General features: G+C 39.6%; 1 pseudogene; it reads right to left on the minus strand.

Moving 5' to 3' along the window:
- Positions 1-222: 222 nt before the first annotated feature.
- LOC117721696 (eukaryotic translation initiation factor 1 pseudogene) lies at positions 223-2,632 on the minus strand (annotated as a pseudogene).
- Positions 2,633-16,275: the final 13,643 nt, after the last annotated feature.

The raw sequence follows: 16,275 nt of genomic DNA on the forward strand, positions 1-16,275 counted from the left end.
TCAATGCTGTTGGTCCCCGAGTATAAACGTCCTCAGTAACTACAGAATCAGATGCCTTCTTACTATGGATCCAAACATGGCCTCACTCTAGTTTTGGCTGTTTTCTGTCTTGTAGTGTAAAATACTTTACCCTTTTCTTAAATTTAGGTTGTATGAAAATCTACTGTTTCTTTTTTCTTTTTCTTTTCTTTCTTTATTTTTTTTATTTTTTTTTTTTTTTTTTTTCTTTTTTTGGGCTCTTTTCAGTTTATTGCATGAAGGAGTTACACTAGTCCAAGTTAAAAGCAGACCCCAAATGATTACATTATACAAGCTGTGAGGTTTTTAAACTTGTGACAAGGGACAGAAGGGAAATTCTACTCATTGCAAGGAAATCCTCACTTAAGCTTCCGAGAGCCACAAGCACTTAAAACCCACGAACCTTCAGCTGATCGTCCTCAGCCAGTCTAATCTCTATCAGGAACTGGCATATGTTCTTGCGCTGGTCACCCTGTAGCTGAATTACTTCTCCACATTCTGGATGCTCAATCACAGTACCATTGCAGGCAAATTTCTTCTTAAACGCCTTCACTAGTTTCTTTTTTTATCGTAATCATCAGAGATCCCTTGGACATTTGTAAGAGTCTTCCTGCCATTTCTCTGTTGAATTCTTATATGGATATAATCCTCAGTGCCAGCAGGAAGCAGGTCATTACCCTTACTTGCATCAGCAAAGGGGTCAAAAGAGTGGAGGTTCTGGATAGCTGCGGGAGAAGGTGGCTGCGGGAGAAGGCGGGTGGGGGGTGGGGGGACGGAGGTCGAGAAGCGAGGGGGCGCGAGGCGAAGGCAGCTGAGTCCTCAGCGGCTCGTGACTGGGGCGTTTTTTTTTTTTTTTTTTTTTTTTTTTTTTTTTTTTTTTTCCTTAAGACTCTTTCCTACTGTCTCTTGGACTGATTCTCTCAGGAATCATTTCCTGCTCTCTTTCACTCCTGCTATCTGTGGATTAGTAGTAAGATCTGGAAAGTCAACTAGATTCAATGTCATCTGTGGGCAAGTGTGTTTCGTAGCACGTTTGTGTCCTCCTTTGTCTCTCACAAGAGAAAGTGCAGTAGTGGTGCAGTAAGGCCAAGGCTGATCCTCTGGTGTGGCTTGTCTTAGCATACTCCTCTATTCTTCCACTGTAGGGTGAACTTTTACAGACTGGCCTCATAACAATCTGATAATTTTTTACGTTGGTGCTATATTCAGAGCTGCAAAATGATCCTGGCTCTTTACTTCTTTGGTGTCTACTTACTATGAAAAGTTTTAATAGAGATGGAATGTAGGTAATGTTGTTAAGCCATATTGAGAGATTCATACCACACAATATTTATTAACTATGTCCATCACTGTATACTTTCCTTTTGAAATAGCATATCAACGTGATGAATGAATATTCACTAGACATTTCCAAGAATGGGGCAAACAGGACAACATATTTATAGTTTTATTATGTTGGAAAAATGTCCTGATGTTACATTTACATAATGAGTATTTTGCTGAGATGCTGTGTTTCTCTTCTTGTAGCTGTGACAATTCAGGGAAAGATGGGAGTATTTTGACTTATACTTTGAGAGACACAGTCCATGATAGCACAGAGGGTGTTGACGAAGGAGCATGTAATCACATTGAATCCACAGTCAAGAAACACAGAAGGGACCAGGGAAAGGCTCTGTTGGGGACAATGATTGTTGAGTAAGCACAAGGGCCTAGGTTTGTACCTTCAGCGTCTCTTGAAAGCTGTGTATGGACTTACTCACCTTGCTTGTGACCCCACTGCTAGGAGGAGGTGGGTTGTATGACAAGAATAGTATTATTGGGACTTGCTGGCTAACAGCTTCACCCAAACAAACAATTAACAAGCAAGCAAAGAAACAAACAATGAGCTCCGGGTTCAGTGAGAGCTTCTGGCAGAAGAGCAGAGTGTGATAGAGTAGGAGAGTTATTGTTCTCTGGGATCTGTGATTTAACATAGGTGCTCAGACATGCAACACACGTACATACATTGCAACACAGACACACAACAGGCAGGAAGAGTGTTATGTTATCAGATTTCAAGTCTTATTTCTGGCGTCATCTCTTCTCCTGTGAGCTTCACCTCCTAATTATCTCCTAGACCCACGGGCTATTGGATTTACCATAACATAAAATATACTCATTCCAGGCTTCAAACTTCTTTATATTGTTTAATAGTGCATGCACTGTTCAAAAGCTCAATGTTCAAGTTTCTTTGAGACTCAAAGCAATCTCTAAAGTATGTGTCCCTGTAAAGTAATAAGAAGAAATGACATCTTCTCAAAGTTCATGGTACTGAATAAATGTTCTGTTTGGAAAGGGAGGGAGAGGAATGGATGCACAGCAAGGAGAATGTGCTGAACAAAGATGAAACCTCAGCTTCATTCAGTGAACTTAGAAATTAATGGAGCCTGGGGGGATACAAAAACCAATCATTGTCACAAGTGAAGAAAGGTAAAATCAAATAAATATGTGAGGAGAACAGGCAAAGATATTTTTTTTCTTAGACACGTATCATAGTAAGACCAGTATATCATAAAACATTGCTACTATGATATCTTTGAGATGAGCACACCTCCTGCATTCTTATGGCAATCATCTTAGGCACTTACGGTAGAAGTGAATACTGAAGTAAACAGTTGAAACATGACATTGTCTCAAGGGGACAAAAGAACAGGAATAAGTAGGTGTTAGAAAAATTCATTAAATTCTCAAATCACATTTTATGAGAAAAGCAGACCCAACAATAAACATAGCCTCGAGGTCAGAAAGAGAAGTAAACAAGCTGTGTCGAAGGGAAAAGCAATCCTTCTCAGGTTCTTCTTTCAGTAGTTTCCGGGCAGCAACACTTTTCCTTTACTCACTTGAAAATCTGAATCAAAGCAAAACAGGTTTTTTTTTTTTTTTTTCAATGAAACCATGCCTGACCCAAATATTAATATATATTATATTTTGTTTATTTTGTTGAGAATTTCATACATTCATGTAATATGCTTTAAATTGTCATTGTTGTTACATATGTTTAACATATATATGCATATACATATACATACATATATATATATTATATATATATATGCATGTGTAGCCATCTACACACATAGATTTTAAAATCTACCCTTGTATCCACAGGGTATCTTTGTATTTCTCGCTCCTCATAAAAGAAACTTCTCTTTGAAGCAGAGACCATCACAGAAAGCAAATAGTCAAAATACAAGGAACAATTTATTGTGGGATTTACAGCAACAACAGGATACAGCTGTAGAACAACTCCTGCACACATATATGTGTGTATATGGCTACACACATACACACACATATGGAACAACAATATTATGCATAAGTATATAAATACTACCTGGTGGGTTTATTTATTGTTACATCTAAGTGTATAATGTCAGGGCTGACCACTTGACATTGGATAACCAATTAGAGGCTCACCCCTGGGAAAGACTAATTTCCCATCTCTTAGTAGTCATTAGTAGGTTGTTGTGCTTTGTCTATAAGAGGAGTCCTTGAGATTTCCTCTTCTGTATTAGCAGGTCTAGTATTGTTGTCATTGTTCAGTTCTTATTTAGACAGCCATATTATTGAGGTATCATAAGTGTCATTTCTAGAATGCAAACACTCACAGTCAACCTCCCAGTCCTTTGGCTGTTAGCAATCTTTCGGCCCTTTATTTGTGGCAATGATCCTTGAACCATAGGTGCAGGAGTTGTTCTACAGCTGTATCCTGTTGTTGCTGTAAATCCCACAATAAATTGTTCCTTGTATTTTGACTATTTGCTTTCTGTGATGGTCTCTGCTTCAAAGAGAAGCTTCTTTTATGAGGAGCGAGAGATACAAAGATACCCTGTGGATACAAGGGTAGTTTTTAAAATGTAGTTAAAAATTATGCTGACTTAATAAAGTGGCAGGAATAGGTACCCCTCTCAGATCCAGGGCCTCAGTAGCTCAGCTAGTTGGCTAGGTTTCTAGTACCAGATATGATTTGCTTCAAGTTGATTCAGCCATATATACCATTATAGAGCTTTTGGTTACCACCAAGATATGCATGCCACTATTACATCTTTAGGGGCATTAAACAGGGCTCTACCTAACATGAAATATTCATCTCTCAAAAGTAGTTTTCATAGCACCAGAAGGTGTTATGCAAGCTATCACTGGCAAATGAATCAAAAATTCTAACTATCAACAACACCTGTGAAACACAACATGTAATGTGTGTTGATCAAATCCATCCCAAATTCCTTCTTAAATTTCTCTTACAACCCATGACCTACTTTGCCTTCTCAACTTTCTGTGTCCATTTAAAGCCCACTGAGTTTACATAGTGCTGCACATATGTATATGGGTATAGGGCCATCCACCACAGCATGGGTATTGGAACCGTATCCCTGAGACAAAATCTGATTCTTTTCACCAGTTGCCATCAGTTTCCAAAAGCTTCCTAGCTAGGAGTGGGACTTCATATGCCAGTCCTCCATCCATGCTGTTATTTTTCTGGGTTTTATTGTGTGCATGGCTTGGGCATTCTATTTTAGTTACTGTGAGTTCATGTATAAACAGCTATGTCATGTCAAGAAAATACCTATTTCCTGAAGAGGTCTTCTACCTTTACTCCTCCATTTTTTCCTGTCCCCTTATGGTGGTCTTAGTAAATTTGGCTTCCATGTATACTCATGTGTTTACGTACGTGGCCATAGAGCATGGCACTTTTAGGAGGTGTGGCCTCATTGGAGGACTTGTGTCCTTGTGTAGGTGGGCTTTGAGGCCTCCTATGCTTCAGCTCTGCCCAGTGTGGAGTTCCAGTCCCCCCTGGCTGCCTTCAGAGCAAGATGTAGATGCTTGGCTCCTGTAAGACCATGTCCTCCTGCATGCTGTCATGCTTCCTACCGTGATAGTGGACTAAACTTCTGAAATTGTAAGCCATCCCCAATTAAATGTTTCCCTTCATAGGAGTTGCCTTGTCACGTTGTCTCTTTCCAGGATCAAAATCCTAACTAAGGCAAGTTCTTACCAGAGACTGGGTTATTGCTGTGATAGGCCTGACCATGTTTTTGTTTGGAGGAATGTGTCTTTGGGACTGTGGATTAGAAAATCAGTTGAATGCTTTAAGACAGGGTTTAGTATTAGTAGAAACATGAAAAACAATGTTGCTGAGGGCAATTTGAATTGTGGAAGCATGACTGAAGAGATTTCCATAGGAGAAGGATTTTGTTATGTGGCCTGGCAATTGTTCTTGTGTTATTATTATTATTTTTTTTAAAGAATGTGGCTGCTTTTTTTTTTTGCCCTTGTCCGAAGAGTCTGCCTGAGGCTAAAGTGAAGAGATTTAGATTGTTGGCAAAGAAAATCTAAAAATATCCTGGTTATTAGCCTCTATCCTGTGGTTATGAAGAGTATTTTGTTCCAGCCAAGCAAGCTTAGAAAGGATAAATACAAAATGTGTGGTTGCAATACTTAACAAGGCTCCAGGAAGTAGGATGGATCTAAATTCTGTATTCAAGGCTATTAAATGGAATTAAGGAAGTGATGACCTCAAGGCAAGCTCATTATTTATGTTTTTGCACCAGGAATAGGTACATCATGTTGCATAATGAACTGGTTATTGTTTTCATTTGGAGATATAAGTTTGTGTCAAATTGACAAGGGTTGTATTTTACTGGCTACTCTTGGTTGTCAACTTGACTATATCTGGAATGAACCACAAGCCAGAAATGGAGGGCACACCTGTGATCCAAATATTAAGGCCCATTGGACGTGCTTATAAAGATCTTGTGTAAAGGAATTAAAGAAAACCTTTGGTCTAGATGAGGAGCCTTTAATGCCAGCACTCAGGAGACACAGGCATGCAGATTGTTGAGTTCAAGGTCAGTCTACAGAGCAAGTTCCAGGACAATCAAACTTGTGCAATGAAGGAAGTCATTGAACATAGAAAGATAGTGAGGATATAATAGACAAAGGGCCATGTTCCAGCCTTAGCAAGCAGCACAACTCAGAAGCTTTAGACACATGGCTCTGGCTTTAGAGTCAAAAAGAGGGGTTACATGGATAATTGATGCTAGCCATTGGGACCTAAGAAATTAGCAGCGATTAAGAAGAGACCAGGGCCACCGTGGTGAAATTTTCTGGGAAGTGTTTTCTGAGAGTACAAAGAAGCTGTGTTCCAGATACAGACCATGTGCCAAAAGATGGTCTTGGTGATCTGTAGGCGTCGCACAGGCGTTACTGGTTTCAGTGGCATGGAAGGGTCAAGGAGGGCAGCTGAGGTTTTGCATTCTGAGAGGCCTGTCTCAGTCAGCTGCTGGTAGGGTTTCTCTGAGGACAGTCATGCTAGGCTCCTGTCTGTAATTGAGATCCAAGTGAGGATGCACTTCATAGCATCAGTAATCAAGTCTTGGTGCTTCCCCATGAGATGGATCCCAAGTTGTTCAGTCACCAGACTGCCTTTCCTTCAGTGTCTTCTCCATCTTTGTCCCTGTAGTTCTTTTAGACAGAAACAATTCTGGGTCAGGAATTTTGACTATGGCTTAGTAACCCTGTCCCCCAACTTGAGACCCTATCTATCTACTAGAGGTAGACTCTTTTGAGTTTCTTCTTCTCACTGTTGAGCATTTTGGATAAAGCCACCCCCCCATTGAGTCCTGAGAGTCTCTAACCTCCCAATTTTCTAGGATTTTCCAGAGGGTTCCCCAACTTCCTACCCCTAGAGACTGCATATTTCCATTCGTTCTCCTGGCTCTCCAGACTTCTTTCCTGTCCTCCCCCACATGACTGATCCTGTTCCCCCTTTCCTCTTCCCCTTCCCTCTCCCTCTCAGGTCCCTCCCCCACTCTTCCTCCCATGATTCTTTTGTTTCCACTTCTACTTGGGATTGAAGCATCTTTACTTGGGCCTTCCTGCTTGTTAAACTTCTCAGGGTCTGTGGATTGTATCCTGGGTATTCTGTACTTTTTGGCTACTATCCACTTATTAGTGAGTACATACATGCGTGTCCTTCTGGGTCTAGGTTATCTTACTCAAGATGATATTTTCTAGTTTCATCTATTTGCTTGCAAAATTCATGATGTCCTTTTTTAATGCTGAATAGTATTCCTGTGTATAAATGAACTACATTCTGTATCTATTCTTCAGTTGAAGGATGTCTAGGTTGTTTCCAGCTTCTGGTTATTACAAATAAGGCCATCCTCCACTACATATACAGCTGGAGACATGGGTTCCTCCAGGTGTGTTCCCAGGCTAGACCCTGGTAGCTCCGGTTTGTTGGTATTGTCGCTCTCCCCATGGGGCCACAAGCCTCTTCAACTCCTTCAGTCTTCTCTCTAACTCCTTCACTGGAGACCCTGTGATCAGTTTGATGGTTAGCTTCGAGTATCTGCCTCTGTATATGTCAGGCTCTGGCAGTGCCTCTCAGGAAACAGGTATATCAGGCTCCTGTCAGCATGAACTTCTAAACATCCACAACAGTGTTTGCATATGGTGATTGCACCTGGGATGGATCCCCAGCAGGCTCAATCTTGTTTATGAAATAAAAAAAAGGAGGAGAGGCAGAGAGCTTTTGGGGCTGCTTGGCAAGAATCTGACATGAGCCAAGGAGAAGGAAATGGGCTTCTTGGCAGGAATGTGGCATTGGCCAAGAACAAGGAAGTAGACTTCAGGTAGGAATCTGACATTAGGCTAGAAAAAGAAGTAATCTCAGGCAGAAATCTAAATATTAGGCTAGAACAAAGAAGTAATTTCAGACAAGAATCTAAATTTTGGGCTAGAACAAGGAAGTAGGCTTCAGACATGAAAATGACTTTGGGCTAGGACAGGAAAGTTGGCTTAGATATTTTGGCCATCCTGAAAAGCCCTTAGAAACAGTGATCATGAAATTGTGTTTAATGCCTTACTTGTTCTTTGACTATTTGTGTTTATGTCTTGCTTGTTCCTTGACTATTTGCATCTATTGTATTACATGTAAGTATTAAGGTCAGTTCTTAATACTTGCATGTAATTAAAATGGTATAAAAGCAAAAAAGGACAAGGGGGGATGGTATAGGGGGTTTCTAGGGAAGGGAAATGGGGAAAGGGAATGACATCTGAAATGTAAATAAATAAGATAGCCAAAAGAAAAAAAAAAAAAAAACCAAACCAAACCCAAAACAAATAAGGCTGCTATGAACAGAGTGGGTCATGTGTCCTTATGGTATGGCGGAGCATATTTTGGGTATATGCCCAGGAGGGGTATAGCTGGGTCTTCAGGTAGAACTCTTTCCAATTTTCTGAGAAACCACCACATTGATTTCCTGAGTGGTTGTACCAGTTTGTACTCCCACAGTGGAGGAGTGTTTCTCTTTCCAAACATACTCACCAGCATGTGCTGTTACTTGGGTTTTTGATTGTAGCCATTCTGATTGGTGTAAGGTGGAATCTCACAGTCATTTTGATTTGCATTTCCCTGATGACTAAGGATTTTGAACATTTTTAAAAGTGCTTCTCAGCTATTCAAGATTTTCTTGCTGTGAATTCTCAGTTTAGCTCTGAACCCCATTTCTTAATTGGGTTATTTGGTTTTTTAGAGGTTAACTTTTGACTTCTTATATATTTTGGCTATTAGCCCTCTATCAGATGTAGAGTTAGTGAAGTTTTTTCCCCCAATCTGCAGGTGGCTGATTTGTCCTGTCGACTGTGACTGTGTCTTTTGCCTTACAGAAGCTTTTCAGTTTCATGTGGTTTTATCTTATTGATCCTTTTATCTATTGTTGATCTTAGAGCCTGAGACATCGGTTTTCTGTTTAGAAAATTTCCCCCTGGGCCAGTGAGTGCGAGGCTCTTTCTCACGTTCTTTTCTATTATATTCAATATATTTGGTTTTATGTTGATCCACTTGGACTTGAGTTGTATGCAAAATGATAAATATTTTCTTTTTTTTATTGGATATTTTATTTACATTTCAGATGTTATCTCCTTACCCCATTTTCCCGCCCCCCCGGAACCCCCCTATCACATTCCCCCCTCCTGCTTCTATGAAGATGTCCCCCCCACCCACTCCTGCCCCCCACCCTCGAATTCCCCCACACTGGAACGTCCAGCCTTCACTGGACCAAGGATCTCCTCTCCCACCTATGTTGACAAGGCCATCCTCCCCCACTCATATAGCTGGAGACATGGATCCCTCCCTATGTGCTCCCAGGCTGGTGGTTTAGACCCTGGAAGTTCTGGTTGGTCGGTATTGTTGCTCTCCCTATGGGGCCGCAAACCCTTTCAGCTCTTTCAGTCTTCTCTCTAACTTCTCCATTGGGAACCCCATGATCAGTTCAATGGTTAGCTGTGAGCATCTGCCTTTGTATATGTCAGGCTATGTCAGACCTCTAAGGAGACAGCTGTATCAGGCTCCTGACAGCATGCACTTCCTGGCATCCACATCAGCGTCTACCTTTGGTGACTGCACATGGGATGGATACCCAGGTGGAACAGTCTCCAGATGATGCTTCCTTCAGTTTTTGTCTCAGACTTTGTCTCCATATTTGCTTCCATGAGTATTTTGTTACTCCTTCTAAGAAGGACCAAAGTGACTACTAGTTAGACCAGCACCATTTATTGAAGATGCTTTCTTTTTTCCACTGTATGTTTTTGGCTTCTTTGTCAAATATCAAGTGTCCATAGGTGTGTGGATTTACATCTGGTTCTTTGATTCTATTCCATTGATCGACCTGTCTGTCTTTGTACCAATACCATGTGGTATTTACCACTATTGTTTTGTAGTATAGCTTGAGGCCAGGGATGGTGATTCCCCTAGAATAGCTTTTATTGTTGAGGATTGTTTTGACTATCCTTAGTTTTTTTTCCCATATGACATTGAGAACTGCTCTTTCCATATCTGTGAAAAATTGTGTTGGAATTTTGATGGGAATTGTACTGAATCTGTAGTTTGCTTTTGGTAAGATGGCTACTTTTACTATATTAATCCTACCAATCCATGAACATAGGAGATCTTTCCATCTTCTGAAGTCTTCTTTGATTTCTTTCTTCAGAGACTTGAAGTTCTTGTCATACAGATCTTTCACTTGCTTAGTAAGAGTTACACCAAGATATTTTATACTATTTGTCATTATTGTGAAGGGTGTTGTTTTCCTAATTTCTTTCTCAGCCTGTTTTTCATTTGTGTAAAGTAAAGCTACTAATTTATTTGAGTTAATTTTATATCCTGCCACCTTGCTGAAGTTGTTTATCAGCTGTAGTAGTTCTCTGGTGGAATTTTTGATGTCACTTATGTAAACTATCATATCATCTGCAAATAGTGATTCTTGGACTTCTGCCTTTCCAATTTATATCCCCTCGATCACCTTTTGTTGTTTAATTGCTCTGGCTAGAACTTCAAGTACTATATTAAATAGGGAGAGAGTGGGCAGCCTTGTCTTGTCCCTGATTTTAGTGGGATTGCTTCTGGTTTCTCTCCATTTACTTTGATGTTTGATGTTGGTTTGCTATATATTGCATCTATTTTGTTTAGGTATGTGCCATGACTTCCTGATCTTTATAGGACTTTTAACATGAAGCAGTGTTGTATTTTTGAAGGCTTTTTCAGCATTTTATGAGATGATCGTGTGGTTTTCCCAACTGAGTTTGTTTATATAGTGTGTTACATTGACAGATTTTTTTTATAAATTGAACCATCTCTGTATCTCTGGGATGAAGCATATTTGATCTTGGTGAGTGGTGGTTTTGATGTATTCTTGGATTTGGTTTATAAGACTTTTATTGAGTATTTTTGCATCGATAATCATAAGTGAGAGTGGTTTGAATTTCTCTTTCTTTGTAGGGTCTTCATTTGGTTTAGGTATCAGAGTAATTGTGGCTTTATAGAATGAATTAGTTAGTTTACCTTCTATTTTTGTGTAATATTTTGAGGAATATTGTTATTAGCTCATCTCTGAAGGTCTGGTAGAATTCTGCACTAAAGCCATCTGGCCTTGGGCCTTTTTTTTTTTTTTTTTTTTTTTTTTTTTTTTTTTTTTTTTTTGATTGGGAGGTTTTTGATAACTATTTCTATCTCCTTAGGGGTTATGAGACTGTTTATACAATTGACCAGATCTTGATTTAACTTGGTACATGGTATCTGTCTAGAAAGTCATTCATCTCATCTAGATTTTCCAGTTTTGTAAAGTATAGGTTATTGTAGTTGGTTCTGATGATTTTTTGAATTTCCTCAGTTTTTGTTGTCATGTCTCCCTTTTCATTTCTGATTTTGTTAATTTGTATACTGTCTCTGTGCCCTTTGGTTAGATTGTCTAAGGGTTTATCTATTTTGTTGATTTTCTCAAAGAACCAGCTCTTGGATTTGTTAATTCCTTGTCTCATTCTCTTTGTTTCTAACTGTTTGATTTCAGCCCCGAGTTTGATTATTTCCTGCTGTCTACCTTTCTTGGGTGTAATTGCTTCTTTCTGTTCTAGAGCTCCCAGGTGCCCTGTTAAGTTGTTTGTATGGGATTTCTCTATAAAGAAATAGATACATATGAATTTTCTTTATGAAGGCACTTAGTGGTATAAAATTTCTTCTTAACACTGCTTTCTTTGTGCCCCATATGTTTGTGTATGTTGTGTCTTCATTTTCATTGAATTCAATAAAGTTTTTAATTTCTTTTTTTTATTTCTTCCATGACCAGGTATCACTGATCAAAGAGTTGTTCAGCTTCCATGTGTATGTGGGCTTTCTGTTGTTATTGAAGTCTAGCTTTAGTCAGTGGTGATCTGATAGAATGTAGGTGTTTTTCCAATATTCTTGTATCAGTTGAGGCTTGATTTATGTCCAATTATATGTTCAGTTTTGGAGAAGGTTCTGTGAGGTGCTGAGAAGAAGGCAATTTCTCTTGTTTGGGGGTAAATGTTCTGTAGATATCTGTTAAATCTATTTGGTACATAACTTCTCTTAGTTTCACTGTGTCTCTGTTTAGGTTCTGTTTCCATGATCTGTCCATTGCTGAGAGTGGAGTGTTGAAGTCTTCCACTATTATTGTGTGAGGTTCAATGTGTGTTTTGAGCTTTAGTAAAGTTTATTTTATGAATGTGGGTGCCCTTGCATTTGGGGGCATAGATGTTCAGAATTGAGACTTCCTCCTGGTGGACTTTGATGAATATGAAGTGTCCTTCCTTATCTTTTTTTGATAAATTTTGGTTGAAAGTCTATCTTATTGGATATTAGAATGGCAACTCTAACTTTTTTCTTGGGACCATTTGCTTGGAAAAGCTTTTTTCCTAGCCTTTTACTCTGAGGTAGTGTCTGTCTTTTCACTGAGATGTGTGTTTTTTTTTTTTTTTTTTTTTTTTTTTTTTGTATGCAGCAAAATGTTGGATCCTGTTTATGTATCCAGTCTGTTAGCCTGTGGTTTTTATTGTGGAATTCATTCAATTGATGTTGAGAGATAATAAAAACAGATGATTGTTAGTTTGTGTTATTTTTGTTGCTGGAGGTAGTGTTATGTGTGAATGATTCTCTTCTTTTGGGTTTCTTCTGAAATGTTTAGTTACTTATGTTTTCTTGAGTATAGTTACTCTCCTTGTGTTGAGGAATTTGTTACAGTATCCTCTGTAGGGCTGGATTAGTAGAAATAATACTGTTTAAATTTGGTTTTGTTGTGGAATATCTCGATTTCTCTCCTTGTGTTGAGGAATTTGTTACAGTATCCTCTGTAGGGCTGGATTAGTAGAAATAATACTGTTTAAATTTGGTTTTGTTGTGGAATATCTCGATTTCTCTATCTATGATCATTAAGAGTTTTGCTGGGTATATTATCCTGGGTTGGCATTTGTGCTCGCTTAGGGTCTGTATGACATCTGTTCAGGATCTTCTGGCTTTTAAAGTCTCAGTTGAGTAGTCTGGTGTAATTCTGACCCTTCTGCCTTCATATGTTACTTGGTCTTTTAACCTAATTTTTTCTTTGTTCTGGGAATTTAGAGTTTTGATCATTATGTGACAGGACCTTTTTCTTCTCTGGTCCAATTTATTTTGTGTCCTGTAGGCTTCTTGTACATTTAGGGCTATCTCTTTTTTTTTAGTTTGGAAAAGTTTTCTTCTATGACTTTGTTGAAGATGCCTTTTGGTCCTTTGAACTGGGATTCTTCACCCTCTTCTATTTCTATTATTGTTAGGTTTGACCTTTTCCTTGTGTCCTGAATTTCTTGGAGATTTTGGGTTAGGAGCTTTTTACACTTTGTGTTTTCTTTGACTGATGTGTCAATATCTTCTATGGTTTCTTCCACACCTGAGATTCTCTCTTCTATCTCTTGTATTCTGTTGGTAATGCTTATACCTGTAGCTTCTGATCTCTCCCTAAGTTGTCCATCTCTAGTGTTGTCTCCCTTTGTGGTTTTTTTTTTTTTATTGTTTCTATTTTCATTCTTAGTTCTTGGACCATTTTGTTTAATTCCTTTATCTGCTTGATTGTAGTTTCCTTTATTTCTTTAAGGGATTTGTTTCTTCTTTAGGGGCTTCTATTTGTTTGTCTGTGTTTTCCTGTATTTCTTTAAGAAAGCTCTTTATAATCTCCTTGAAGGCCTCTATCATCTTCATGAGCTGGGATTTGAGGTCATTATCTTGGTTGTCAGGCATGTTAGGCTATTCAGGGCTTGCTGTGGTGGGAGAACTGGATTCTGATGGTGCTACATTGCATTGAGTTCTTTAGCTTATGACCTTGTGCTTGCCTGTGCCCATCTGGTTCTGTTTGATGTTAACTGGCATGGATGTCTCTGACTGGAACTGGCCTCCTTGGAGGCAGGTAGAGCTCTGTGACCTGAGTTAGAGTTGGTCTCCTTGGAGGCAGGCAGTGTTATCTCTGGCTAGGGTGAGCCTCCTGTGTCTCTAGTTAGAGCAGGCTTCCTGCACCCCAGGTTACTGTGGATGTCCTGTGCCCTTGTTTACTGTGGATCTTCTGGGAGGCATTCAGGCTTGTTGCAGTTGGGTGGTTATCAGGCTGCTAATCTGGCTCGAGTTGGAAAGTGGTCCAGAAGGAAGGTGGACTTCAGGGGTTGGGGTTGGGGGAGGTGGGTCCTAAGTCAGGTGAGCTTCGTGGTTGTCCCGGCTGCCATGGATATTTGTGCTACATTCTCATCTGTGTCTTTGGTTACTGTGAACCTCCTGAAAGGCAAGCAGGCTCTAGTGTTTGAGTGGGTATCACACTACTGATCTGGCCCCAGTGGGGAAGGAAGTGGGGTTACATATTTTGATTATTATGAATTATTATGATCTAGTGAAGGAGTGCAGATAAATTTTGGGCATAATTTCTTTCACTTATTTTCGGTATGTGTTGATTCAAGGCTAGTACAGCATACCTACTGTACTACTGTATAGCCCAGTAGTTGTTCTGAGGACATCCACATGAGAGCTAATGTTTACATTATAACTGTGCTGGTATTCCCTGCCAGGAACAAAATAATCATCAACCTGTGCATCTTCCTGTTTCTCTGATGCTGGTCTTTTTAAATAAAAGTGAGGTGGCCTCTCATTTGGGTTTTAATATTTATTTCTCTAGTGATTAGTGATACTGAGCAGTGTTTCTTGACAACTGCTATTTGCATATCAGTCTATGAGTAAACATGTCCAGGTTCTTTGGCATTGTTTTAATTGGTTTTCTTACTGTGTTTCTCTGTATTGTCTTATTTCCTACTATAATTTGGATGTTGCACAGTTATTAGATATATGATGTGTTTACTGTTGGGAGCCAACTTTTAGCAGAAAGTGGCTATCAGCTTTGCAGCCATCTTGAGCCATATACCCTGACATGAGACTTGTTTTTCAATGGCCTATAACAGCTGAGCACACTCTGATATCCCACATATTTTGTTTTGCTGTTTACTGCCCCCAGCTGCAAGGCATGCGGTTCACGTGCTGTCCACGTGCTATCCACGCCATACATGCCTGTGAGGTGCATGTGGTATCCATGCCTGTAAGGCTTACGTCATATCAACACCTGTAAGGCATGTGATATCCACGCGCCTACAAGGCACGTGGCAAAAGCCTATAAATACCCCAGATTTCCCTTCAATAAACGAGACTTGAGACTTGATCAGAACCTCTGTCTTGTCTCCATTCTTCTCGTCTCATCCCCTTTATCCCCACTTTCTCTCTTGCTAGACCCTGACCCGCAGACTGGAGCGGCAGCTTGGGCCGGGGAAACAGTGGCTGCCAAGCGTGGAGTGGAGAGGGCCGCAACATTTTACATTTGACTAGATCATGCCATTCTTCTTACTCTCTTGTCCACTTTCTTGTGAGAAAGCTTTTTTAGTTTGATTTAGTCTCATTTGCTTATTTTTGCTATAAATGTGTATTCTTCTTGGGTCACAGCCATAGAAATGTCTTTCCAAGCAGCGTTTCAGAGATTTTGTACCATATTTTTTCCCTGTTTTATAGTCTGAGTTTTCACATTGACATTTTCAATCTATTATTTGTTCGTTTTCTATATAATATGTGATAAGGGGCTGAAACTGAAACCTAGGATTTTATCTTGTGAATGGCTGGGTTAAAGGCTCCATTGAATTGTTGGATCATAATATGTATATGATTACAATGAGGATATTAACTAGAAAACAATTAGGTTTTAGTGCTAGACTTGAAGTAGGTGGGGTTATTCTGTATCTTCCTTATGAAATCTTTGTACATACAAAAGGCTAGCCTTTACATGGACCATTCTGGATCTGGAAACATGAAACCCCTAAACTGAGGCCCCTAAAAGCAACTGCTAACCACTTGTGAGAAAAACTAACTTTCTTTGGGTAAGTAAATGATGATTGCCATGTTTTGGTACAGACTTTGCTCATCATGGGTTTGCTTAGGACCTTTCCAGCTCCTCTGTACTTCAGTATATATAGTGAGCCTCTACTTCTAACTGGTGCATCAAGGTGAGTTGCACAGTATTACTCATGAGGATACACACTGTCTCCCAAAACACTGTTCTCATTTCCTGACTTATAGAAGGTAACTTAGACGCAACGCATGGGAGTGAAATGTGGGAGGGTGTTGTAGCTCTTTCCCTAAAATCTGAATCTGGTCAGATCAAATAATGTAGTTTTTCCTAGTGGATATTTTTACCTTTAATCTCGTGTGTCAGTGGTATAGGAAAGACTCAAATTCTATGTGTGGTTATTGGGATGACATCAAAGCCCCAAGTGCTCACTATTAAAAAGGTAGCAGTATCTGTTTTCCCCTTCACATTAGCACACAGAATTACACTTACTCTCTGCTCACTGACATTGGGAGTCTCC

This window comes from Arvicanthis niloticus, chromosome 16, assembly GCF_011762505.2.
Source record: "Arvicanthis niloticus isolate mArvNil1 chromosome 16, mArvNil1.pat.X, whole genome shotgun sequence".
Lineage (NCBI taxonomy): Eukaryota > Metazoa > Chordata > Mammalia > Rodentia > Muridae > Arvicanthis > Arvicanthis niloticus.